Source organism: Podarcis gaigeae (assembly GCF_964106915.1).
Source record: "Podarcis gaigeae genome assembly, chromosome: 14".
In the NCBI taxonomy this organism is placed as follows: domain Eukaryota; kingdom Metazoa; phylum Chordata; class Lepidosauria; order Squamata; family Lacertidae; genus Podarcis; species Podarcis gaigeae.
The window spans coordinates 49,672,759-49,698,131 of NC_139690.1; the positions used below are offsets into that span (position 1 = coordinate 49,672,759).

Consider the following 25,373-nt stretch of genomic DNA (forward strand, 5'->3'; position numbering starts at 1 on the left):
AAATCTTCCCCTCCCCTAGTCCAAGCTAAGTGTGTGAAGCATAGCTGTCAACGTTTCCCCTTTTTTAAGGGAAATTCCCTTATTCCGAATAGGCTTCCTCGCAAGAAAAGGGGAAAGTTGACAGCTATGATGTGAAGAGGGAGTGGTGCTCTGTGTTCCGGTCACCAAAATTGGACCACATTCACACCACACATCTGAAGTGTTATCATAACCCTTTGAACAGTCAAGGCTTCCCCCAGAGAATTCTGAGATTTGCGGAGGTTTGCTGGGAGACCCCCTTTTCCCCTCAAGAGAGGGGAACCACTGAGAGCCAGTGTGGTGTAGTGGTTAAGAGCGGTAGATTCGTAATCTGGTGAACCGGGTTCGTTTCCCCGCTCCTCCACATGCAGCTGCTGGGTGACCTTGGGCCAGTCACACTTCTCTGAAGTCTTTCAGCCCCACTCACCTCACAGAGTGTTTGTTGTGGGGGAGGAAGGGAAAGGAGATTGTCAGCCACTTTGAGACTCCTTAGGGTAGTAATAAAGCGGGATATCAAATCCAAACTCCTCCTCCTCCTCCTCCTCCTCCTCCTCCTCCTCCTACTCCTCCTCCTCTTCTTCTTCTTCTTCTTCTTCTTCTTCTTCTTCTTCTCAAAGAGTCACAACTTCCAGAGTTCCCTTTGAAGAGAGATGGACTGTCAAGGCACTCTGGAAATTTTTGAAATTCTGGGAGGAGAATGTGGGGGCCTCCAAACAGCTGTCAGCACCATTAACAAATTAGACCTTCCAGAATTCTCTGGGGGGAAACCATCACTGTTTAAAGCATGGGTAGGCAAACTAAGGCTCGGGGGCCGGATCCAGCCTAATTGCCTTCTAAATCCAGCCCACGCACAGGCCGGGAATCAGCTTGTTTTTACATGAGTACAATGTGTCCTTTTATTTAAAATACATCTCTGGGTTATTTGTAGGGCATAGGAATTCATTCATATATATATTTTTCAAAATATAGTCCAGTCCCCCCCCCCACAAGGTCTGAGGGATGGTGGACCAGCCCCCTGCTGAAAAAGTTTGCTGACCCCTGGTTTAAAGTGATAGCTTAGTGCTTTCAATGCATGGTGTGAACAAGGCTTTGGTGTGACTGGTGAGGCCTCTGACAGGACCTTTTCAGTGGTACCCCCGAGGGAGCTTAGAGCGGCTGCTTCTCTGCTTGTCCTTTAGGTTAGCAGTTGAGGTATTTTTGTTCCGCCAAGCTTCTAACATCCCTTTAATTTTATCTGGTTCTGCCTTTTTATTTCAGCTTTGAACGCTCTTAACTGTTTTGATAGTTTCCGTACAAAGGTGGCATAAAACGTGCATTATAAATAAAAATAAGTGACCCAGAATTGTCTCCCATGCACGGTGTGACTTACTCTGTGCTGGAGTGTGACTTGTTATAATGAGGAAATGATGTTATACATTTGCTTTGTTTCAGGCATGAAAATGCCCCACTTCCACGCCTTAAATTGTTGTTTTAGAGTAAGCAAAGTCTCTAGGATCAGATCAAGCACTAAATCCAGCCTATGGGGAATTATCTCATCTTTGTGCTCGATGTGGGGCTGTCCTTGAGCCTGTTCTGGAAGCTGAAGCTGGTGCAAAATGTGGTAGCTTGACTGCTCACTAGAATGGAATATCACCACCATATTACACCCCTGCTGAAATAATTGCATGGGTTGCCAACCAACTACCAGACTAGGTTTGTGGTGTTACCTCTGGTGTTCAAAGCCATGTATGACTTGGACCCAAGATACAGTGGTACCTTGGGTTACATACGCTTCAGGTAACATACGCTTCAGGTTACAGACTCCGCTAACCCAGAAATAGTGCTTCAGGTTAAGAACTTTGCCTCAGGATGAGAACAGAAATCGTGCAGCGGCGATGCAGCGGCAGCGGGAGGCCCCATTAGCTAAAGTGGTGCTTCAGGTTAAGACCAGTTTCAGGTTAAGAACAGACCTCCAGAACGAATTAAGTACTTAACCTGAGGTACCACTGTATCTAAAAGATCACCTTGTCCCTTGTATACTGAACCAATCATTGCATTTCGCAGGAGAGGGCATCCTGCAAATACCATTCTATCAGGAGGTCCATTGTTGCGATGTGGGGGGGGGGGGCTCTGGGGCGGTTGCCCCAGGTGCAAAATTTTTAGGGGCACAACATTTCAACACCTGGTGCTGCCTCAATACAGCTGCGCACTTCCATTGCTGGGAATGGGCTCCGTGGAAAACGGCTTCCATGAAGTGACCTCTCCAGACAACAGAATGATGGAATGACTCTTGTTTTCTTATCTCTGCGGCTGCAATCTCCTGGGTGATGCAGGTGCTCTTAGGCAGTTGAATGTGCAGGTGTACAGAGTGCGTTTCTCTCCCTCTGCATAGTCCCAGGCACTGGCAACCCTCGCTATGCCACTAGTTTATGCCATTGCCTGTGAAGTCAGAACTGGACCTTTAGCGTGATAGCATTTCCCCTTTGGAAGCCTCTTGCATTGCATATCAGACAGGTTGTCCGAGTCCAATAACATTTTTGGATGAGATTCTTTCTCAGATCAGAGCCCACATCTCCTTTGTTGTGCTTTGCATTCCTTTGGAGTGTCATAAATAATTTTGAGGGACTTACAGATTACAACAGCTTATGAATTCAAAATGGTAAAGGCATACTTTAAAAAATGACGCCGTCTGCCGTGGATTCAGAAAGGATATTGGCAATCCAGTTAAGTGGAGTGCAATCTGCATTACAGTTTAACACTCTAGGGATAATTCTAATGTAAATGGGAAGTGAATTTGACATTGGCAGTTATTATATCTATATTTTCTGGCCGTTTTTTATAGTCATTTATAAAACAGACCTTGCAAAGCTTCTTTTTCTTTATACCTAAAGGATAGAGAAATACTTGGTTGAAATTCAGGAGTTATTTTTCTCATTTCTGCTGTGGAGAGAGTCACTCTGATATCTTTCAAAGGCCATTCTGTAATCTTCAGTAGTCAAAAGTATTTAGTTAAGGTCGAAGATACATTTTATTTTTTAAAAAATCAAATTCTGTTCGTTCTTACTGAAGTTTAGGTTTCAAGACACCAAGCAGTTCTGAGCTTATCTCAACCTGAACTCTGTTTCACCGAAATGCCTGTGAAGGCGTCTGCCTATATCCTTAAACTGGAGTAAAAATTCATGAATTTTTTTTCCAGATCAATAGCAGCTGAAGACTAGTTTTGTTCCCGCTCAATGCATTTTGTTAAAAGCATTTTCAGCTGCAAATGCCAAGATATGGCTCTGAACCGAATGCTATAAAATCAGAAACCTGCGTAACAAATCGAAATGTGGATTTCACACTTGGGAAGTGCCACATGTGGAGAGGCAGGAAAGTGATACGTCCTCCATTTCCATTCTGTGCAGAATGCCTTGGGTTTCCTGGAGAATGTATTCAAGGTGGATGTTTAATTTGATTTCTTTTGGATAAATTCCACCAGCGAAAGAGCTATCTGAGTCAATATGGATGGGGAAAGAAATTCAGTTCGGCTGGCTAATTCGTAGTTTCTGAACAAGTGTGCAAATGAAACCACGGCTCTCCTTCGAAATTTGCACTTCTCTGAATTTTATGGCCCAGTTAAGAACATAAGTGGAGCCTGATGGATCAAGCCCATCTAAGCCCAGCATTAAACACCTGGAATAACTTTCTTACGGTAAGAGCTGTTTGACAGTGGAACAGTCTCCCTCAGGAGGTGGTGGACTGTCCTTTGGTGGGAGTTTTCGAGCAGAAGTTTGGATGCCCATCTGTCATGGAAGCCTTAGTTGAGATTTGCAAAGCTAAGCAGGGTCTGCTATGGTTTCAGATTGGATGGGGGACCACATGTTGTGATTGCAGGGGGTTGGAGAAGATGACCCTTAGGATCCCTCCTTCCAATTCTACAGTTCTGTGATTCTATGATCCTGTTCAGACAGTGGCTGACCAGATGCAGGTTAGCCCTGGGCAAGTTAGCCCCTGCCAAGGATGCAAATTGGCCCCTGCCCAAAATTGCACCTCCTCACTCTGGCTTGGAGTGGATAGTAGCCTGCTCACTTTTCTACTACTCTGGGTGACCAGGCAAGACATGCAGGCTCCCCTGGGTGTCTTGACACAGGAATCCAGCTGCTGGCATGGGTAACAGCCCTGTGGAAGCCCCTCCCCAGTCAGCAGATGGGGCTATTAGAAGTGTGAACAGAGTGCCCAGTGGGGCTTGGAGGTATAATAAACGAAAATCTGCCCTTATTCCCTTATGGGTAACACAAGAGCCCTTATAGAGTCCTTTGCAGGTTCTCTATCGGTCGGAGAAAATAACAGAGGCCAACAGAGAATACTGAGAAGCAAAACAGCTAGTAAGCCTGATCTTTATTGAACTGTTGCAACAGGGTGCCCCCTTCACATGCAGGAGAAGGAGGAGGACCCCGAACCCAGGTGTACCCGCCCTTATATAGACATTTTAAATTGCCCACCCTGGAGTCCAAGACCACCCCCAGAAACATCATACATACATCATAGAATGGTGTAGTTCAAGACCACCCCCCAGACACATCATACCTACATCACAGAAAGGGCGGTCTACAGCAGAAATCTGAGTGCCTTGTTTATCTCCTGCCTGGCAGGTTACCTATTAATGCTTACCCTGGGGAGCCTGGCCAGTCTTTTGTAGTGACAAATACCCAGTTCCTGAGCCTGGCCACAGGCTCACCCCATTCATACACAGATATACCCTCAAGACAGGTTTTGTGAATGAAAAGACAATGGGGAGGCTTTTCCATTTTCCTTTGACTTTGCAGAGAAAACATTTGGTCAGTTAGGGAGCCAAAATGGCTCCAGGACTGCCCTCCTGCACTGCTTCAGACATGTGGTTCACATATTTATGTACGTGTTTGCTTGGTACATTTATGAACATTTATTATATATATAAGACCTTAATTTATTTATTTCAGAGGGAAGAAAAATGGGGAGAGCGGGTGAGAGCAGCAGGAGGAGGGAAAAAGAAGGGAGGGAGGCAGGAAGGCGGACAGATAGAGTGATGGAGGAGGAGGGGAGGCTGAACAGAGCAGACCTGACCCTGATGGAGGAAATTCCTGGCAGAGCATGAAAGCAAAAGTTTTGAGTTTCTGCTCCATGGTCTCTCCTGACTTCAGTGAAGGGCGCCTGGGATGGGGGCACCAATACATCTCATTGCAAAGGATGCCATGGAGCCGAGTTACACTTATGACCAGATGCCACTGGGAAACCCGCAAACAAAACACAGTCAAGAGACAGCTCTCTGTGTATGTTTCCCAGGAACTGGTATTCAGAGGTCAGATTCCTGGCTAGAATTAATGTGAACCTCAAACCGTCCCCTTGCATTGTTATAATACTCTACAGCACAAGGCACTGCTAATGATTAACCCGTAAGACAATACTTGGGCCTTGCTTAGTCAAACAATCAAGCTGTGTTGTCTGATGACTATCAATACCGACTGAAGTGATATTTAATCCCGGCAGAGCTACACGATGCACATCCATGGAGGCATCACTTGACCACATTAGATGATGAAGAAAAGGATTAACTATCCCGTTGGTTAAATTGTCTGAGAGTGGTGTTGGCATTTCAGCAAGTGATCCGAAGCAAAACGCCGCTACTGAACGATCGCTAAAGCCACTTTTGAAATGTGACCCGCGGGGTCAGGGACAATGGATCTTGCAGCGTGTCCAGTTGTCACATAATTGAAGATATTGGCACATGCTTTGTTTGCTTTTGGGAGTTAAAGGAGTGAAAGGGGGGAAAGTGAACTTGTTGCTGGAACAAACGTTGGATCAAAATGAAGTAGGAGAACACACACAGTGGAGTGAAATGGACTCCCTGACTCAGAGATCCTCCTCCTCTCTTTTTAATTCTGCTTCCCAGCCTAAATTCTCTCCAAAGTAGAATCTGGATAGTCAACAATATACATAAAATAGAACTGTACATCTGAAAGGGCTCCCAAGGGTAATCTAGTCCAACCCTCTGCAATGCAGTGTGGTGTAGTGGTTAAGAGCAATGGACTCGTAACCTGGTGAACCAGGTTCGCTTCCCCGCTCCTCCCCATACAGTGCTGGGTGACCTTGGGCTAGTCACACTTCTCTGAAGTCTCTCTCCCCCACAGTGTTTGTTGTGGGGGAGGAAGGGAAAGGAGAATGTTAGCCGCTTTGAGACTCCTTAGGGTAGTGATAAAGCGGGATATCAAATCCAAACTCTCCTCCTCTTCTTCCTCTTCTTCTTCTTCTTCTTCTTCTTCTTCTTCTTCAACTATTGCATCCATGACAGATGGCCATCCGACCTCATACTTAAAAACTTCCAAGGAAGGAGAATCTACCATGTTCAAAGGGAACCAAACAGCTCTGCCAAAAAGTTCTTCCTGATGTTTGGTTGGAATCTTCTTTCTTGTAACCTGAATCCATTGGTTCATGTCCTATCTTCCAGAGCAGGAAAAAACAAGCTTGTTCCCTCTTCCATGTGACAATCCTTGAGATATCTGAAGATGGCTATCCTATGTCTTCTGAGTCTCCTCTTTTCCAGGATAAACATACCCAGCTCCCTCAGCTGTTCCTCAGGAAGCTTAGTTTCCAGACCCTTGATCTTCTTGGTTGCCCTCCTCCGCACACGTTCCAGCTTATCAACATCCTTCTTAAATTGTGGCACCCAGAACTGAACACAATATTCCAGATTTGGTCTGACCAAGGCAGAATAGAGGGGTACTATTACTTCCCTTGATCTGGACACTAGGCTTCTGTTGACGCAGCCTAGAATAGCATTAGCTTTCTATGGTGCTGCATCACACTGTTGACTCATGTTCAGCTTGTGGTCCACTAAGACCCCTAGATCCTTTTCACATAAAATATTCCCAAGCAATGTACCAGGCATACCGAACCTGCTGCCTCCCAGGTGTTCCTAGATTCCAACTCTCATCAGTTCCTGCCAGCACTCCATACAGTGTCTAGGCTAGGACACATTCTTTGGGTGAGACATTCATCAATTTCCACAAGTGCTGCAATATGGCAGGAGAAAGGCACGAGCCATCCTATCCCCAATAAAATGCCTATTTCTGGCCAGCCACGTGCCCCACCTCTTATATCTATGCTTCTAGGGAAGGAGCTCTATATAGTGCAGGGACACTCTATTCACTTTTTAGCCTCTTATTATAGCTTTCTAGACTTCTCCCGGCATGCAAAATCGTTAGTTTTCAATAGCTTCTCAGCCTTTCAGCTAAGATTAAGTGTAAAAATCACTGCTTTTCAGTTGGTGTTAAAACTAAGGTATACTGCTCTGCGAACTGCCATTTTAGGATTAATGATGTGAATCATTAAATATAAATAAAAAATGAGAAAACAATAGTGGTTGTGAGTTGGTCTGGAGTGCCATTTGGATCTGGTACTCGGAGATTTGCCTCTGAACATTAGGGAAATTAGAATCTTCTTCTGTGTGGCTGCAGAGAAGAGCTTTTCTGCATTCGTTGAGGGGATGAAGTCTGGGACAAATGCTCCATTCATTCAATGGGTGGGCCAGCTGGCTCTGAAAAGGTCTTTCCTTGTTTGCGTTGGATGGGTAAAGGGTGGGGGAGAAGAAGACTAGGAAACCGCAAGGAGGAATTTGGGGTGTGAAGCAAAATAAAGCTTTTCTCTCCCAGACAAAAGGTGTTAATTAAGACTGTGTAAAATGGATCTGAGCTGATGATCCCAGAGGGCAATAGTGTTCCTTATTCAAGACTAGAATAAAGTAGAGAAGCTTCTGAAATGGTCCAGAATTACATTCCCACCCCCTCTAAACGGAGCTGACGCATTAGCAAGTCTTGATGGTTTTATCTTATGTACGTGTTTATTTATTCAATTCGCAAAATGTATACACCACTTGATTGTTTATAAAATCCTCAAAGTAGTTTGCAAAAAGATAAAAACAATAACAGGTGCTGTTACACTAAAATATTAATTTACAAATATAGAATGGATAATATGCAGTACCTGCAATAGTGCCAATTCTGTATATAGGGTGAATATGAGCTTAAAAGCATTAAAAAACCAAAAAAACCCCAACAACCTCTGAATACGTATTTTAGATTTTGTTCCCAGTGCTGTTGACATAGTTTTGCTGCAGGTTTTAGTTCCCACAGTTCACCTCTTTACGTCTCCTCTTTCCCCTCCATATCTAAATGACTAATGTCCCTGTGCTGATGAAAACATTGCAGAAAAGAAATCATGATGTGTCCATCCATACTTACAATTATATCCAGATTCTTTTGTGTGGGTGACTTTATCCCCTCACAATGGGAACACACAGGAACATCTGTAAAGCATTCCCACCCCCTCAAACAGAATTTTCATGGAACCACACATATGAGCACATCAAAGTTACTTTCCGTTTGTTGGGGTTTTTGGTTTTGGTTTGCAGGTGTTTCATCAAGGCACATCAGTAATGCGAAGGTGACACCTGCAAATGAACTGATGTCACTGAACTCCAAAGCAAATTGCTTGTGCTCTGGTTCCAGAACTAATTGTGGAAAATCCTCATGTTATACCAGAATTTTGAAGAAGCAGGATGCAAGGCAGAGCAAATCGGGGAAACAACCAGCCTAGCCATTGCGCCATGAATTTGCCCAGTCCTCTTTTGGAACCACCTAAATTGGTGGCCATCACTGCCTGCCGTTTGAGCAAGTTCCATGGTTTAACTATGTGCTTTGGGGCAATGCTGGGGATAATAAAATGGAACTGGACCTTGGAGACCATCTGGTCAAATGTGGTGTCTTCTGGATATTATTGAGTGACAACCAGCTTGGCTGACAGTCATAGGTGGCATTGTAGTCCACCAACATCTGGAGGGAACCACATTGTCTACCCCTGATCTCCTGTTCTGCAGTACAGGATGCTCACAGCATCCCTCCTAGCATTCAGCTTCTGCTACAAAACCTCCAGTGAGGGAGAGCCCATCTCCTCCTGAGGCAGCCTATTCCACCATCAAACCACTTGCACCATCAAGAAGTTTCTCCTGTGGTTGAGCCGAAGTCTTCTCCCCTGCAGTTTTCACTATACTCCTGTCTGGACCAACATAGAACAAGCCAATCCATCTTCTCTGTGGTAGCCCTTCATATATTTGAGGGCAGCCCATCACATCTCCCCTTTATCTTTTCTTCTGCAGGCTCAACTTCCCCAGCCCTTTTAATCATCATCATGATCATCTATTATTTATACCCCTGCCCATCTGGCTGGGTTTCCCCAGCCACTCTGGGCAGCTTCCAACAAAATATCAAAATACAGTAGTCTGTTAAGCATTAAAAGCTTCCTGAAACAGGGCTGTCTTCAGATGTCTTCTAAAAGTCTGATAGTTGTTGTTCTCTTTGTCATCTGGTGGGAGGGCGTTCCACAGGGCAGGCGCCACTACAGAGAAGGCCCTCTGCCTGTAACTTGGCTTCTCACAGTGAGGGAACCACCAGAAGGCCCTTGGCGCTGGGCCTCAGTGTCCGGGCTGAACGATGGGGGTGGAAACACTCCTTCAAGTATACTGGGCAGAGGCCATTTGGGGCTTTCAAGGTCAGCACCAACACTTTGAATTGTGCTTGGAAACGTACTGGGAGCCAATGTAGGTCTTCCAAGACCGGTGTTACGTGGTCTCGGCAGCTGCTCCCAGTCACCAGTCTAGCTGCCGCATTTTGGATTAGTTGTAGTTTCCCGGTCATCTTCAAAGGTAGCCCCATGTAGAGTGCATTGCAGTAGTCCAAGTGGGAGATAACTAGAGCATGCACCACTCTTGTGAGACAGTCCACGGGCAGGGAGGGTCTTAGCCTGCATACCAGATGGAGCTGGTAAACAGCTGCCCTCGACACAGAATTGACCCTGTGTCTCCATGGACAGCTGCGAGTTCAAAATGACTCCCAGGCTGTGTACCTGGTCCTTCAGGGGCACAGTTACCCCATTCAGGACCAGGGAGTCCTCCACACCTGCCCACCTCCCGTCCCATCAACCATTCCTCCTGAAGGTTTGGTCAGAGGTTGGCTTCCTACAGGCTTGGAGCCATCACAATGTGGGGCTGCATTCTTAACAAATACATAACCCCCCTTGCCACCCCATCCAGTACCTGTTTTGCTGTTGCTTCCAGGGCAGCACAGAATAAATTCATTTGAAAGCGTGGGTTATGTTTCTGCAAATAGAGCTGTCCAAATATGTCAAGTGCTGATGTTTCCTCTATCCTCAAACTAATGAGGTATTGATGGGTAAGGTGGCTTCTTGCTAATGGAACTGTGAGGATCCCATTTATGCGTACCCTGTACTCATTTATGTGTTTCCTTGCTGCAAGAATTTCCTCCTCTTCTGAGTATCTTCTGTTTCAAGGTTTCGCTAGCATTACTTCATATTCCTAGGAGTCCTTCTTGAACGATTTTCAGCGCATTCCCAACATCTCTGATTAGTCTAACTAGAAAGCCTGCTGCACTCCTAATTGTTGTTATATAAAAGGAATGTGCATGGCAATTGGGACATTCAATGGGAATCTGATACCTGGACTCAAGCCTAAGACGTTTAATCAAGAACTCCCGTTTCTGATATGCTGGCCACCTGCCGATGCCAGTAGCTCTTTGAGTAACAATTCATTTCCACTAGTGATATAAGAGAGGGAGAAGCTTGTGGGCATCCAATGAAATGGAACGTCAGAAGATTCAGGACAGTTAAAATAAAATCCTCCTTCATGCAGCGTAGAGTTAGACTGTGGAACTCCCTGCCACAGGAGACTGTGATGGCCACCAGTTTTGACTGTATTAAAAGAGGATTGGACAAATTCCTGGAGGAGAGGGCTATTGATGGCTACTGGCCACTGAACTCATCCAGCATAACAAGACTTGACACCTCTTGATATTCATCTGCTGTAACAGTGGCGTCGAGGTCCTGGTGGATGCAAGCAATTTGAGAACAAGCCACAGTGAACTATCATTGGTTCTGTCACCTCCTCTGGACCCAAAAGGCCCCACACTACGCAGAAAAGCTCTGCAGGACAACACAATGAGGATACAATGGAGGCAGCAAAGTATGTCTTCTATGCTGCTGTCTTCGTGGCCACTAGGTAGACTCAATGATGAGTCCTTGCCAGTGTTTGATTGCATTGAATGAGTTTTCCTCCACTTGTGTGTTAGAATCTTCTCCTCACTTGTTTCCTTCACACACACACACACACACACACACACACACACGTAGATAGATAACAAACAATAATTCTAAACCCAGAAGGATCCCCTCATTGTTTTTAGACTAGGCACACCTGCGCTATAGTTAGCATAATCTCCTATGAAAGAGAAAAAGGCATTTGCCAGCTGTAGTTCTTAAAAGCATTTGTATTAGAAATGATGATTTCTTTATTGGGGGGTGGGAATCTGCCACCCAATTTAATCGAATAGTCATCTTCTTTTTTTAGCCTAACTGATCACAAACATCACAGCCCTGGAAATATCCTGGGAAATCAAAGATTCATCACATATTTGAGCACCCAAAAACTATTCAACAACAGGATTCAATTCATTTTGGCTTTGATCATCAGCCACTCCTGGCGTAACCCCATTTCAAGGGCCCGGATATCTTTTCAGAGTTATCAGAAATCAGGAGCGCTTGTCCTACATTGTGGCAGCACGCTGTCGACGCTGTTATTTACCTGGGAGATTGTCATCGTGTCTATGGATTTTTTTATTTTTATTTTTAGAAAGGCGTTTCATATTGTATCTCGCGAAAATCTTCCTTCAGAGTGGGGGAAAGAAATCAATTTAAGATTGGCTCGGGCGAGGAGCACGTCGGCACCGATTGAAAGCCAAGCTAAATGTCGGTAAGCGGAAGGCTAATGCATAATGGCAGGAACCCAAATGGTGGAAAAAAGATCGTATGAGGAGGAAGATAAACTGAGGGGGCCAGAAGCAGGTAGAAGCATTTGGCTGTGCCACCAACTCTTTGTGTAACCTATGGCAGGTCTCTGCTTGGCAGCCATCCCTGAACTACTACAGCTCCCCGTGGTGCTTTATTAATTTGTGAAGGGATTTGCATTAAGGCCACAATCCAAAGGTGTCCTATTGAACTGAGAAGGAATGACACAAGAAAACAGCAGTGCCGTTACGCAGGAGAACCATAGCTGTCAACTTACAGATTTGAAAATAAGGGACCAGCAGCCTTGAAAATAAGGGCCCAGCAGCCAAAATAAGGGACCTGCAGCCTCACCTGTTCCAGGCACTCCAGTCTTCCTGTCCTCCTGCAGTCTGGTCAAACTCATGCTGGGTAGCTTCGAGAACACTGTCCAACCAACTTTGCAACCAGAGGTTCAACTGAATAGAATCTGAATCACATGCACCACAAGGCCTATGCAGCCTCAACTTAAGATGGCTCCCCCGCCTGGCTTTGCACTGCAAAGTTTGCAGCAGCACGTGCAACAAAATGGCATCCAGCATTCAAAAACCTCCTCAGCTTGCATTAACTAGCCACACACAAGGCATGCAAGCTCCACCCCCAGTCGTTCCTAGACTTCTTATTGGGTGAGCAACACAACCAAGCAACACAGTTGCAGCCTCCCTTCTCCCTGGCCGGCAGGGAGGGAGGGAGAGGAGCTGCTTCCTTTGAAATTTAAGGGACATCATTTAAGGGACATCCATCAATAAGGGACAGCAGCAGGACATGGCGCTGGAATAAGGGACTGTTCCTTCAAATAAGGGACACTGGGCAGCTATGAGGAGAACATTGAGGTAGATTGCACTTGAAACTTCAGTTTGGCTGCTGTGACCTCACTCCGAGAGAGAAGGAACCCAAAATATACTGGTTTCCCTGTAAGGCTACATCACCGTTTGTGGGGGACATGCACACACTAAAATCGCCATCGCTTGATGCTACAGAAATGAACCAAGTCAATAAAGGAAATTGTGCAATGGAGAAGATCCCTGCCATAGCAGGGAAAGAGATTAGGTACATCACATGCACAGCCCCCGTCTAATCTCCAAGATGTTTATTTCATTTCCTGCCCGGCTCTTCAAGATTGGATTCTTGTTGTTTTTTAATTCCCTCTTGGTTAGAACAATATTTTTTCATTATGAATATCTGCAATTCTGTCAAACGGCAGTATTTGCCAGCCGCTGTTCCGTGGCAGCCAAGCGGGCTCAGACATGTGACCCGCAATGTTGTATCGATCAAATGGAAGCGACACGCACCCCCAGGCTTTAGGGGTTATTAACAAATGCTGATAGGACACCGCCCCAATTTGGAAAGTCAGAGGCAAGATTCTAGTGAGGTTCTCTTCCCAGAGAGACCACATAACACCGGTCTTGAAAGACCTACATTGGCTCCCAGTATGTTTCCGAGCACAATTCAAAGTGTTGGTGCTGACTTTGAAACCCTAAACGGCCTCGGCCCAGTATACCTGAAGGAATGTCTCCACCCCCATTGTTCAGCCCGGATACTGAGGTCTAGCTCCAAGGACCTTCTGGCGGTTCCCTCACTATGAGAAGCAAAGTTACAGGGAAGCAGGCAGAGGGCCTTCTCAGTAGTGGCACCTGCCCTGTGGAACTCCCTCCCACCAGATGTCAAGGAAATAAACATCTACATTGGTACCTTGAGTTACAGATGCTTCAGGCTACAGACTCCACTAACCAGGAAGTAGTACCTCGGGTTAAGAACTTTGCTTCAGGATGAGAACAGAAATCGTGCAGTAGCAGCAGGAGGCCCCATTAGCTAAAGTGGTACCTCAGGTTAAGAACAGTTTCAGGTTAAGAACGGACCTCCGGAACGAATTAAGTTCTTAACCAGAGATACCACTGTATCTGACTTTTAGGAAGATATCTGAAGGCAACCCTGTTCAGGGAAGTTTTTAATGTTTCTGTTTTATTGTGGTTTTAATATTTTGTTGGAAGCTGCCCAGAGTGGCTGGGGAAACCCGACCAGATGGGTGGGGTATTATCATCATCATCATCATCATCATCATCATCTTTCATTTATTTATTTATTACATTTATATGCCACCTTTCAGCACTCTAACCACTACACCGTACTGCCTTTAGCACCAAGAGGTGCATCCTCAGCCCATCAGTTTTGAGGGATGCGCTATGGTGGGGGAGCCAGAGGGGTGGCTTCTAGATGTTGGCAGGTTGCAGAATGAATGTAGGCTTTCTTGACATTAAGCTGGGAAGGGGCTGGCCTACTATATTATTTAGTTGTGATTCCTGCATTGCAGGAGGTTGGACTAGATTTGCTTCTGGGTCCCTTCCAACACAATTCTATGGTTCTGTGATCCTGTTCTCTCCGCCCCCCCTGCCCCTCGCAACATATATTTTCAATTTTGTGTGGCTGGTCTTACGAGATAGGAACAAGAGAATGAGCTGGGAGGCATCAATTGCAGGGAAATTCATGTTCCTCTCCCACTGTAATGCTTTTAATATTTTGCATTTCTAATAAAAAGCAGGATGTAATCAGAAGGTAATGATACCGATATTTGAAAATCGGTCGCTAGCAGGCTCAGCTCCTTTCGTCTTTTTTAAAAAAAAATTTAAAGAATACCTCTGTAATGCTATACTTTGCATTTTATTACAGTATCCTTTCCCCGCCCTCATTATGTGTTCTTAAAATCCTAACTTCCAGGGCTTAAGGGCTCAGCCATTTCAAATCGCGTCAAGCTGAAATTTAGCATATAATTTCTTCCCCCGGCATTTGTTTTAATCTTCCGCATTTTATGCTGGATAGTCGAGAGCAGCAAACCTCTGTGCATTTTTTCCTGGGCTCGCTACTCTGCCTCAATGAGCCTGTTCAGCAGAGGAGATGATGATTACTTGGTGGTGAGGGTGATGAAGAAGAAGAGAGCTGCCCCAAACTTCTGTAGGGCACCAGGTTGGCAAAGGCTGGTCTAGCTGGTGTTGGCAGAAAGCAGGGCACAGCGGCCCTAGGTGCCATGCCTTCCGCTTTTGAGAGCGTTTTGTATCCTCTCAGCTCAGCTTTGATATTTGTAAATAAAGCAAATATTGAGGACACCATAGTCCTCCAGCTGTTCTAAAGAAACCCAAGCCCTTCAGAGTAGCTCAAGAAATCCCTTGCTGTTTTGGGTTCCTAAGGGATATATGAGAACACTGTAAAACTATTTTAAACCTTTCTTAACTCAGCTAGTATTCTACTTGGTGGTCAGACTGGTGTTGGGCTAGGACTGGGAACTTTCAGCAATCTGGAAGCTCACCACAAGATGTGGAGCGTCTTCCTGGCAGTGAAGTGTCTGCAAACTCTGGAATCTCTTCCTGCCCCATGCCTGGTCGCTGGGTCCTTCGAGACAGGAAGGGCTACAATGGACTTCCTGTTGAGATGGGCCTTTGTATGCACAACTGACTTCCTGAGCCTGGTGTGCTTCTGTGTCCTCTTTGGACTTGCACAACTCCTGGCTTTTGACAGGGATGGATAAACCTGCCAGTTTTGGTTTTGCTCCATTTATGAAAAGCTTTCAGCGTAGAGCAGGGGTCAGCAACCATTTTCGGCCATGGGCCGGTCCACCGTCCCTCAGACCATGTGGTGGGCTGGACTATATTCTGAAGAAAAAAATGAACAGATTCCTATGCCCCACAAATAACCCAGAGATGCATTTTAAATAAAAGCACACGCTCTACTCATGTCAACACACTCCGATTCCCGGACTGTCCACTGGCCAGATTGAGAAGGCCGCATCCAGCCTCCAGGCCTTAGGTTGCCTATCCCTGGTGTAGAGTCTTCCTGTTCAGGAGGCCAGATAGCCAGCCATGCCCTTTGCCAGGGCACTCCATTCCACCCCTTGCCATCAACCCATCACCATCACAAACAATAAGCATTTCATGCCCACATTGAGCTGTTGTGTGGCTCTCTTGCCCCAACCTTAGGGTTTCTTCCCCATGTTTGTTGTGTTTTCTTGTATATTATTGTTTGTTGTATTTTTTCCCCTCCCCCCAAATCCTAATACCTTCTTCTCATGTGTTGATGGTGCCATTTTGACACCTGTTGAATGCGTTTTCTATAAGTATATAAGATGGCAAGCTGTTAGCAGTGGCGTAGCGTGGGGGGTGCAGAGGGGGCCGGCCGCACCGGGCGCAACATCTGGGGGTTAGGGTTAGGGGGCGCAAATCCACGGGTTAGGGGGTGCAAATTACTTGCCTTGCCCCGGGTGCTGACAACCCAGGCTATGCCACTGGCTATTAGTTCCTCTCTTTGATTCTGTATTGCTTAGTAAGTTTTGGGATGGTGGGGTGTTTAATCTTCATTTTTCGGTTGCTGTGTTGGGCATGATCCAGTCAAAAGGAAGGCCTTATTCTATGCCCCACTGATTTCAACACGTGGTTTGAGCATATCCCAAGCTTTTCTCCGTGGATTGCAACAGCACTTGAAAACCCAGAATGGACTTTTTGTGTGAAAGTACTGAAAAAGAGCAGGACGTGGGTGGCGCTGTGGGTTAAACCACAGAGCCTAGGACTTGCCGATCAGAAGGTCGGCGGTTCGAATCCCCATGACAGGGTGAGCTCCCATTGCTCGGTTCCAGCTCCTGCCAATGTGGCAGTTCGAAAGCATGTCAAAGTGCAAGGAGCTAAATAGGTACCGCTCTGGTGGGAAGGTAAACGGCATTTCTGTGCGCTGCTCTGGTTCACCAGAAGCAGCTTAGTCATGCTGGCCACGTGACCCGGAAGCTGTACGCAGGCTCCCTTGGCCAGTAAAGCGAGATGAGCACCGCAACCCCAGAGTTGGTCATGACTGGACCTAATGGTCAAGGGTCCCTTTACCTTTACTGAGAAAGAAGTCTGGATGTGCTCAGAGGAGCTCTTTTTGAACTGTATGTCTTTTGCACTCAGCTCTGGTTGGTAGATATTCGGATTGCAATAAGTACGTCCAGCAAGCAGGAAGTTTGCTTATCTCTGCATTAAAGGATACAAGCTGCGCTTGGCAACTTTTTACTTTAATTCCCCCCCAAAAGGAAGTTTGGTATTCCTTAGTAGATACAAAGCAAAGAGGAAGAAGGTGCTGCCTTCTGCTTTGATATGTGTGATTTAGAAAGAGGGGAGGAAAAATATGTCTTCTCCACTCCACAAATGTTGAACATCTAGAGTAAAGTGGAGTGGGATCTTTTGGCTATTTACTTACGAAAATTCCTTGATGGATGGAGGCAGACCTGCAAAGGTCACTGAGCTGCGGACCAGAAATGACATCCCGCAGTATGTTAAACCAATGATAATAAGGCAAACCACAAACAGCAGCAGAAAATGAAGCCTCTCTTGGGGGAAGTTGGCAGTTTTTGAGCTCTATAACTGAGGGTATTTTTGAGCAGCTGCAAGATGCCCTTTTTTTCTTTTTTTAAAAGGTGAGGCCACACTTTGCTGAGTCCTATCGCCTCACTGTGAGGCTTCAGGGCAGTTTACAGCAATGCAATATTCAGGTGAAACAGGTTACAGGAAAGAGGGCAGGTTCTAACAAATGATTTGACTCAGGTGTGAAAGAGGTGGCTCTTCAGCATTTGAGGAAAACTACAAGGCAATGGTGCCAAACACACCTTTGTGGGAAGGGAATTATGCAGTGTAGGGGCTGCCACAGAATGTGATCTTTTCCTAGGCTGCTACCTCTGAGGGTGGTGGAACTACCAAGCCCCACTCCAGAAGGAGGTGGTATTACAGATACCTGGCACCAGAAGATGTTGACTCTTCAGAGGGTGTAAGAGGGAGACAATGACCCAACTTGGATCACATTCTACGTGAGTCTCTTTTTTCTCTCTTTCGCGTGTGGCTCCTGTTTGGCAGCAAGCAAGCTTGGTGCCATGACATCTGTGGCATTTGAAAGGCCCTCTCTAGGCATTTTGCAGCCTGCAGACTTCACCTCTCTCTCTATTACAAACATTAGGGACACAAGAAGAGCCAGGATCAGGCCAATGGCCCATCTAGTCCAGCATCCTGTTCTCACAGTGGCCAACCAGATGCCTGAATCGGATGTCCACCAATTTCTCCCTTTCTCCTAACACTAGAACTCATGGATATCACCTCATATCTACGGGGCTGCCTCTCCTGGTCTGCCCCGCAGAGGACCTTAAGGTCCATGAATAACCATAGTTTAGAGGTCCCGGGCTCTAAGGAGACTATCCTCCACCAGGGCCAGGGCCTTTTCAGTGATGGCTCCGGCCTGCTGGAATGCTCTGTCCCATGAGACTAGGGCCCTACAGGATTTAACCTCCTTTCACCGGGCCTGTAAGACAGAGCTATTCCACCTGGCCTTTAATTTGAATTCAGCCTGATCTTTTATTTCCCTTCTCTTCCTTCCCCCTCCCCTTTTATGAAGATCACCCGCTCTGGGACCCCACAGCTAATTCTCCCCTGGCCTCCCCTGGTAACACCAATTCAGCCAGCTAGCCCTGGGGATTATCTAATTGATTTTTGATTTTTATTGTTATTCATGTTTTTATACTGTATTTTATGCTTTTATAATTAAGTGTTTTAAAGTGTTTTAAAATTGTTGTTAGCCGCCCTGAGCCTGGTTTTGGAACCGGGAAGGGCGGGGTATAAATTATTATTATTATTATTATTATTATTATTATTATTATGCTCAATATGGGGAGATTCATGATAGAGAACAAAATGCAACTTTTTTGCGCAGCGCATAACTATGGAACTCGCACCTCCAGGAGGCATTGATGAGCAAAAACTCAGATGCCTTTAAAAGAGGATTAAGCAAATTCATGGAGGAGAGGGCTATTGTGGTCAGCAGCCATGAGGGCTAAGTCTGCCTCCACATTTGGAGACAGCAATGTTTCTGGAATATGGGTTGCTGGAAACCACAGGAAGGGAGATTGCTCTTGTGCTTGCATCCTGCTTGCAGGTTTCCTGTTAAGTTGTGGGCGAACATATCAGACGACACAGCGATTCTTCCAAAGCAGCTCTTTATTTGTAAGCTGCAACAGAACTGAACTGAGGAGCTCAGTCAGCTCAGCCTGCTTATATAGAGCTCCACTAGAATGCAACAGTAACCATTTTCTGTAACTAGCCAATCACTGAACATCACTTTCAATCCTTCATTTGCATGCAAACTATCCAATCACTGAACGTCACTTTCGATCCTTCATTTGCATAACTATCTACAGTATCCCCCTGCTGGCCCAGGGTGAGAACTTCAGTACATAACATTTCCCACAGGTGTCTGGTTGGCCACTGGGAGTACAGGATGCTGGGCTTGATGGGTCACTGGTCTAATCCAGCAGCCACGTCTTATAGTCTTAGGACTCGCCCATCACAACCATGTGTACTTTCAGTGGGATTGTTGCCTGAACACTTGTACCGTTACATCTCAAAGAACATCAAAAGGATTTCCCCGCACAGAACAATAACTTCCTGGGGGAAGGACTTATTAGCCGCAAACAATTCCAAAAGCGTTTGAAGGGGAGCGGGGGCACCAGGTTCGTGATGAGCAATACAATCTTCTGAGTCATGTTACTTGTGGGGTGGGGAGAAGGAGAACGATCTCAGTCAAGTACTTTATCCATTCTCTGCTTGGGTAATAAGTTAAGACAATGAGGAGGCCTGGAGAGATCCATCGGCAGCGGAATGGATCCCACAGGAACCAGATACAATATTTCTTTTGGATGGGAGTCGATCCTCCACCCAGATGCGGAGTCTGCAATTAAGCAGCGAATCAGTAAGCAGAAGTTTCTCTCCTCTTTCTCTGCCTTTAAATGAAACTTATTAACTGATGGGGTAAGGGGTGTGTGTGTGTGTGTGTGCCTTAAGGCAATCATACTACCTTTTCCTCCGAACCAGCTCAGTTGTACAGTTTCCCCTGCTAGCCACCATTTTATTTCCTCCATTTATTTCTGAGGCCAAACATTTGAGAATGCAACCGCTTCTTGCTTTTCCCAAACCAAGTTGCAAACAGTGTCAATATACAGAGAGGCAGTGAGCTCAGCCAGAAAGGGAGAAGTGTAGACATGCTCCATACACCTAAGTAGTGCAGTCTTTCCCCATCCTGGGGCTCTCCAGATCCAGCTCCTGTCATCACCAGCCAGCATGCCCAATGGTCAGGGATGATGGGTGTTGGAGTTTGACAACATCTGGAATGCTCTGGGTTGGGATATGGCGAGACAGAGGATTCAAAGGGGGATCTTGCAGCAGGGATGAGACTTTTCTCAGGCCAAGGGCCACATTCCATTCTGAGTAACTATCTGGGGGCCAGATGCCATTGGTGGGCCGGGTAATGAATGCAAAATTTACCTCTGGACAGCAGGCTAGTTTCTACACACGCTCACATTCCCCTCTCTGTCCTGGGAAGCAAGGGGCAACATCAGAATTCAAGGATATATTCCAGGCAGGTAAAAACACTTGAGGGAGGTCTGAACCAGGGCTAGAAGGCAGTGTAACTTAGAGCGGGATGAGCAGTAGATGGAGTTGGGGGGCACATCCAGCCCCTGTGGGTCTGAGGCACCTGAGCCCTGCCTTAGACCAACCTTGCAAGGTGTTAGCCCCACTTTGCAGGAGGGATGGGCAGTGCTTCCCAGTTAGGGCTGTGAGTTTGAGTTTTAGATTGGCCAGCTTGAAATAAAATCAGAGAATCATATAATTGTAGAGTTGGGAGGAACCCCGAGGGTGGTCTAGCGCAACCCCTTGTAAAGCAGGAATCTCAACACATGGTCCCCCATCCAATTTGAAACCGGACCAGACCCTGCTTAGCTTTGCAAATGTGGCGGCAGTTTTATTGCTGCACCGCTATTGCTCCACTTCTTTGTTTTCATGTGATAAATGGGCAGAGCGATGGTAGCTCCAGCCCCCTGTTCAGTTCATGGCAGAGGCGAGGTTTTTGGAGCTTCAAGACCCGGTCTCTCCATCCACAGCCCCTCTCAAAAGCTTCTGCCGTGTCTGCCGATACAGCCAGCCAGAGCTCATTGATAGCTGAAGATGAAGATAAAGGATGTGGAGCAGGAGGAGCGCTCAGGAAGGCGTCGCAGGAAAAATGCAAACTAATCAGTGGAGGCAGCCACCGTAATAAGGCACTAAACATGGAAAATTACGGTAGATTTGTTTCCTCTGCTTCTCATTGTAGGCATTAGGCACCAAGTCGTCAATAGACTATTCAGTGCAGCAAATGCAATGCTGTGGGCTGTCAGCTGCACCGCCGTCAAGGAAGGGACCAGAATTTGGAATGCAAGTGAGAGAGATGATGGCAAATTGTCCTCCGAGAATCTGCAAGAGAGGAGATGACCTCAGCAGGTGCCGAGGCGCAGTGCATGGAAATGAGTGCCGCGCTGAATACGTTCGCTATTTGGTTCTTGGTGCAGACGTTGTTTCAAAGGCTACGGAAGAGTTAAAAAAAAAATTCCCTTCCTTTCCGTCTTTTGAAGGCTGTTTTGTGTTTGTTTTTACCCATAGGCTTTCTGCTAAAGGTAAAGGTAAAGGGACCCCTTATCATTAGGTCCAGTTGTGGCCGATTCTGGGCTTGTGGCACTCATCTCGCTTTATTGGCCGAGGGAGCCGGTGTACAGCTTCTGGGTCATGTGGCCAGCATGACTAAGTCGCTTCTGGCAAACCAGAGCAGCGCACAGAAACAGTGTTTACCTTCCCACCGGAGTGGTACCTATTTATCTACTTGCACTTTGACATGCTTTCGAACTGCTAGGTTGGCAGGAGCAGGGACCGAGCAACGGGAGCTCACCCCGTCACGGGGATTCGAACCGCTGACCTTCTGATCGGCAAGTCCTAGGCTCTGTGGTTTAACCCACAGTGCCACCTGTGTCCCAGGCTTGCTGGTACTTTTCTGCAATTCCCCCACCCGCTTGTATTTATGAGAGCCCAGCCACTCAGGGATGGTGTCGCCAGTCCACCTTACCAACTGGATTTAGATAAGAGGGGTGGACACAGAATCCAGTTCTTCTCCTGCTAAAGCTCTTGGAGGGTGGAAGTTGTCCTAGGAAATCAGGGTGGCAATAACTGCTCAAGGAAAATTTTATGCATTTGGAGAAATCAGCACCAGCTTGCAAAATATTTAACGCGACCCTTCTCTGCTCCAGCAGTGCAACCAGGTTTTATATGCGCTGTTGTAGCTCTGCCCTTGCCCCTCGTACAAGTGTTTCAGACTTCTCAGAGCCTCAGTTTCCCTGTTGGTCAAATACAACTGTCTCCCAGCCCAGCTAACAGTCACCAGCTGCCTTAAAGCTGAGGTTGATTGGCTTTCCTAATTTGATTCTTCTTCTACACTATAGCATTTCACATCCATCCTTAGATAGGCACCTCTTGGCTATACAGCTGGAAGCTGTTGGTCCCCGCATGAAAGGCAGGGTAGAAAGGGTCTCTCAGGGTGGGAGACTGGGGGAGGAAATAGGAGCTGGGAGGGTCTACCTTTCTGTGTATCGATAAAGGATATGATATACCATAAATGTGAGGAAACGCCTTTGTATACAGAGGTAGCTCAGTTTAAGAACAGTCCTGTTTACGAACAATTTGGTTTTCAAACTCCGCAAAACCGGAAGTAGCGTCCCGGTTTGCGAACTTCACCTTGGTCTAAGAACGGAAGCCGAATGGTGGAAGGGCGGCAGCGGTGGGTGCTCTCATCAGGGAAAGCAAGCCTCAGTTTAAGAACGGTTTCAGTTTAAGAACAGACTTCAGGAACGGATTCAGTTCGTAAACTGAGGCACCACTGTATATTCCTTTTCTTTTCCATCTCTCTATTTCTTGATTTTTCTTTTTTCTTATTTTGGCTCTTCATTAATCTTTGTCTTTCGATTGGTTTAACTTTTATTGTATTTTATGTTGAAAACTTTCAATAAAAATTAACCAAACACAGCCTTGGACATATGCCTCTTCAAGTTCTCTTCATTGTTGTTTCTTTGCAGCCGCATAAGCCCTGCTGCTACTTTTAGATTGGGCATCTCCAAACTCGGCCCTCCAGATGTTTTGGGACTACAACTCCCATCACCCCTAGCTAACAGGACCAGTGGTCAGGGATGATGGGAACTGTAGCCCCAAAACATCTGGAGGGCCGAGTTTGGGGGTGCCTGTTTTAGATCACCCATCCATCATAAAGGTGATCACTCGCTTGGTCTTTTGAAATTGCAGGGTCTCCGTACTGCATTATTCCATCAGCCTGAGTTGTGTCTTGCCACATGTCCTGTATACATTCATTTGAACTTTGCGAACTTTTCCACTACATCTATAAATCAACTGCATCTCCAGATCTGGGCCATTTTGGTTCCTCTTCAGTGCATGTATATGTGTGAGTGGGTTTTTCCTCTCCAGTTAAAACTCTTTTTCTCTGTTCTTTGGCACAGGACTTCCAGCCATGACCGGTGTCTAAATCCTTTGGTGGCACCAGAATGTCAGAACATCCCTGCAAGTCAACAACACGTTCCACAACGCTGCTTGCTCTGCGAGGAAGGATGAAGCTCCAGGTACACATTACTAATTGCCTTCAAATGCAAGCAAGAAGTCCTTGCAGAGGAAAGAGGTTTCAGTATGGCAAGGTTTTGTCAAAGGTTCAGCTTACTGAGGCATGAACTGACGTATGGCCAGTGGTGTAGTGAAGGTGGGGAAGGGGAGCAGAGCAGCAGGACTTTCTCTGAGCAGGAGCAATGGTGCCGTCACCAAGACAACAGAGGGATTCTCCTTCCTCTGACAAGTGAATGAGGTGATAACAAGGCTTTCAAGTTTACTTGTGACGGATTAGTGTAGAAGTCTGAGACAGAGGAATATAATTCAGCAGAGGTTGGACCCTTTTTTCTTTTCCACGGGGTTCCTTGTCCACACTAGCAACATTTCTTTGTGAGGTGTTCTTTTTTCCATTTCTAGTTAAAAGTGAAAGGTTGCATTTCAGCTCATTGCAAATCTTTGGTTATTGTCCGATGCGCTTTAGAAGTTGAACCTGTGCTGTCAGAAGGAACTTCAGTGGAACTTGCTCCCAGGAGCCCCAGGTTTAGGATGCAGCCTTGCTGATCCTAAGAAACTGGGCATTGTGATGTATATTGCTGACTTTGCACTCTATTTACCAGTGTGCATGAGCTTCAAGTTTCACCTTCTGTCTGTATCGTTATTAGTCAGGTTTCTCATTGGGCCATTTTGGGGGGGTCCAAAATGGAGAGCCAGTGTGGTGTAGTGGTTAAGAGCGGTGGACTCGTAATCTGGTGAACCGGGTTTGCTTCCCCGCTCCTCCACATGCAGCTGCTGGGTGACCTTGGGCTAGTCACACTTCTCTGAAGTCTCTCAGCCCCACTCACCTCACAGAGTGTTTGTTGTGGGGGAGGAAGGGAAAGGAGAATGTTAGCCGCTTTGAGACTCCTTCAGGTAGTGATAAAGCGGGATATCAAATCCAATCCAAACTCTTATAGGGCGGCACTCAACCTGAATATCCTATATGGAAGCAAATGATGGGCACCATCAAGAATGGACTTTGCTCTAACCTTGCATAGCCACACCCAGTTTTCTTTAGAGCTCCATATTAGAATCCTTTCCTTAGTCCTGCTAAGAGTGCTGGCCACAGATATAGAGAGGGGCCAGCAGACAGGTTGAGCAGTTCATCTATGATCAAGACTTTTCATTTCTGCAAAACCACCAGGATGAGGGTCACACTGTCACTGTGCACGTAGAATACACGGTGTCCACAAACTCTCAGGATCACCGTTGGTGACAGACATCTACCATAATACTTTGCATGGGGTAGGAAAAGATAGAGGAGTGTTGACTTAGCTGCTCTTTTAAACACATTATCCAACTGGTGTGCTCAGCGATGATGAATCAAGCCAGCTATTATATTTATATGGCACCATCCTGGGTTCTGTCTCTTGGTCACATTAGCATGTGACAGAGTGTTGGCTACCTGCTTTTATATACATGAAGAAACAGATAGGTATGCCTTGGATCTGATTTCTAAGCCAGCTACTATTTGTATATAGCACCATCCTTGGTTCTTTCTCTTGGTCACACAGGAGTGTGACAGAACATTGAGATCCTGTTTTTCTGTATGCAAAGACATAGAGACATACGTCCCATCTCTGATTTCCAGAACCAAGCCAGCTACTATATGCATACAGCACCATCTTGGGTTCTTTCCCTTGGTCACACAAGAGTGTGACGGAACGTTGGGAACCAGTTTCTACACATGGAAAGAGAGAAGTGCCTCGTCTCTGAGTTCCAGACACAAATTATTAATAATAATAATATAATAATTTATTATTTATACCCTGCCCATCTGGCTGGGTTTCCCCAGCCACTCTGGGCGGCTTCCAACAAAATATTAAAATATTGAATATAAGTTGTCAAGCAGGAGTGTAACTTCCTAAACCTTCAAGCCGTAGTTTTATAATAAACTTCCAAATTGCCCAATGAAACGTCTAATGAAGCAAATTACTATACTGTTGCATGCTATTCCCCAACTTCAGT

General features: G+C 46.1%; 1 protein-coding gene across 2 annotated transcripts in view; it reads left to right on the forward strand.

The window, feature by feature from the left end:
• Positions 1-25,373, forward strand: part of ELFN1 (extracellular leucine rich repeat and fibronectin type III domain containing 1) — a 242,852-nt gene that overhangs the window by 50,117 nt on the left and 167,362 nt on the right. For both annotated transcript variants that reach the window (XM_083711491.1, XM_083711492.1), the window contains exon 2: positions 23,270-23,389. The gene's annotated coding sequence lies outside the window, so the exon portion shown is untranslated. The remainder of the gene's footprint in view (positions 1-23,269; positions 23,390-25,373) is intronic.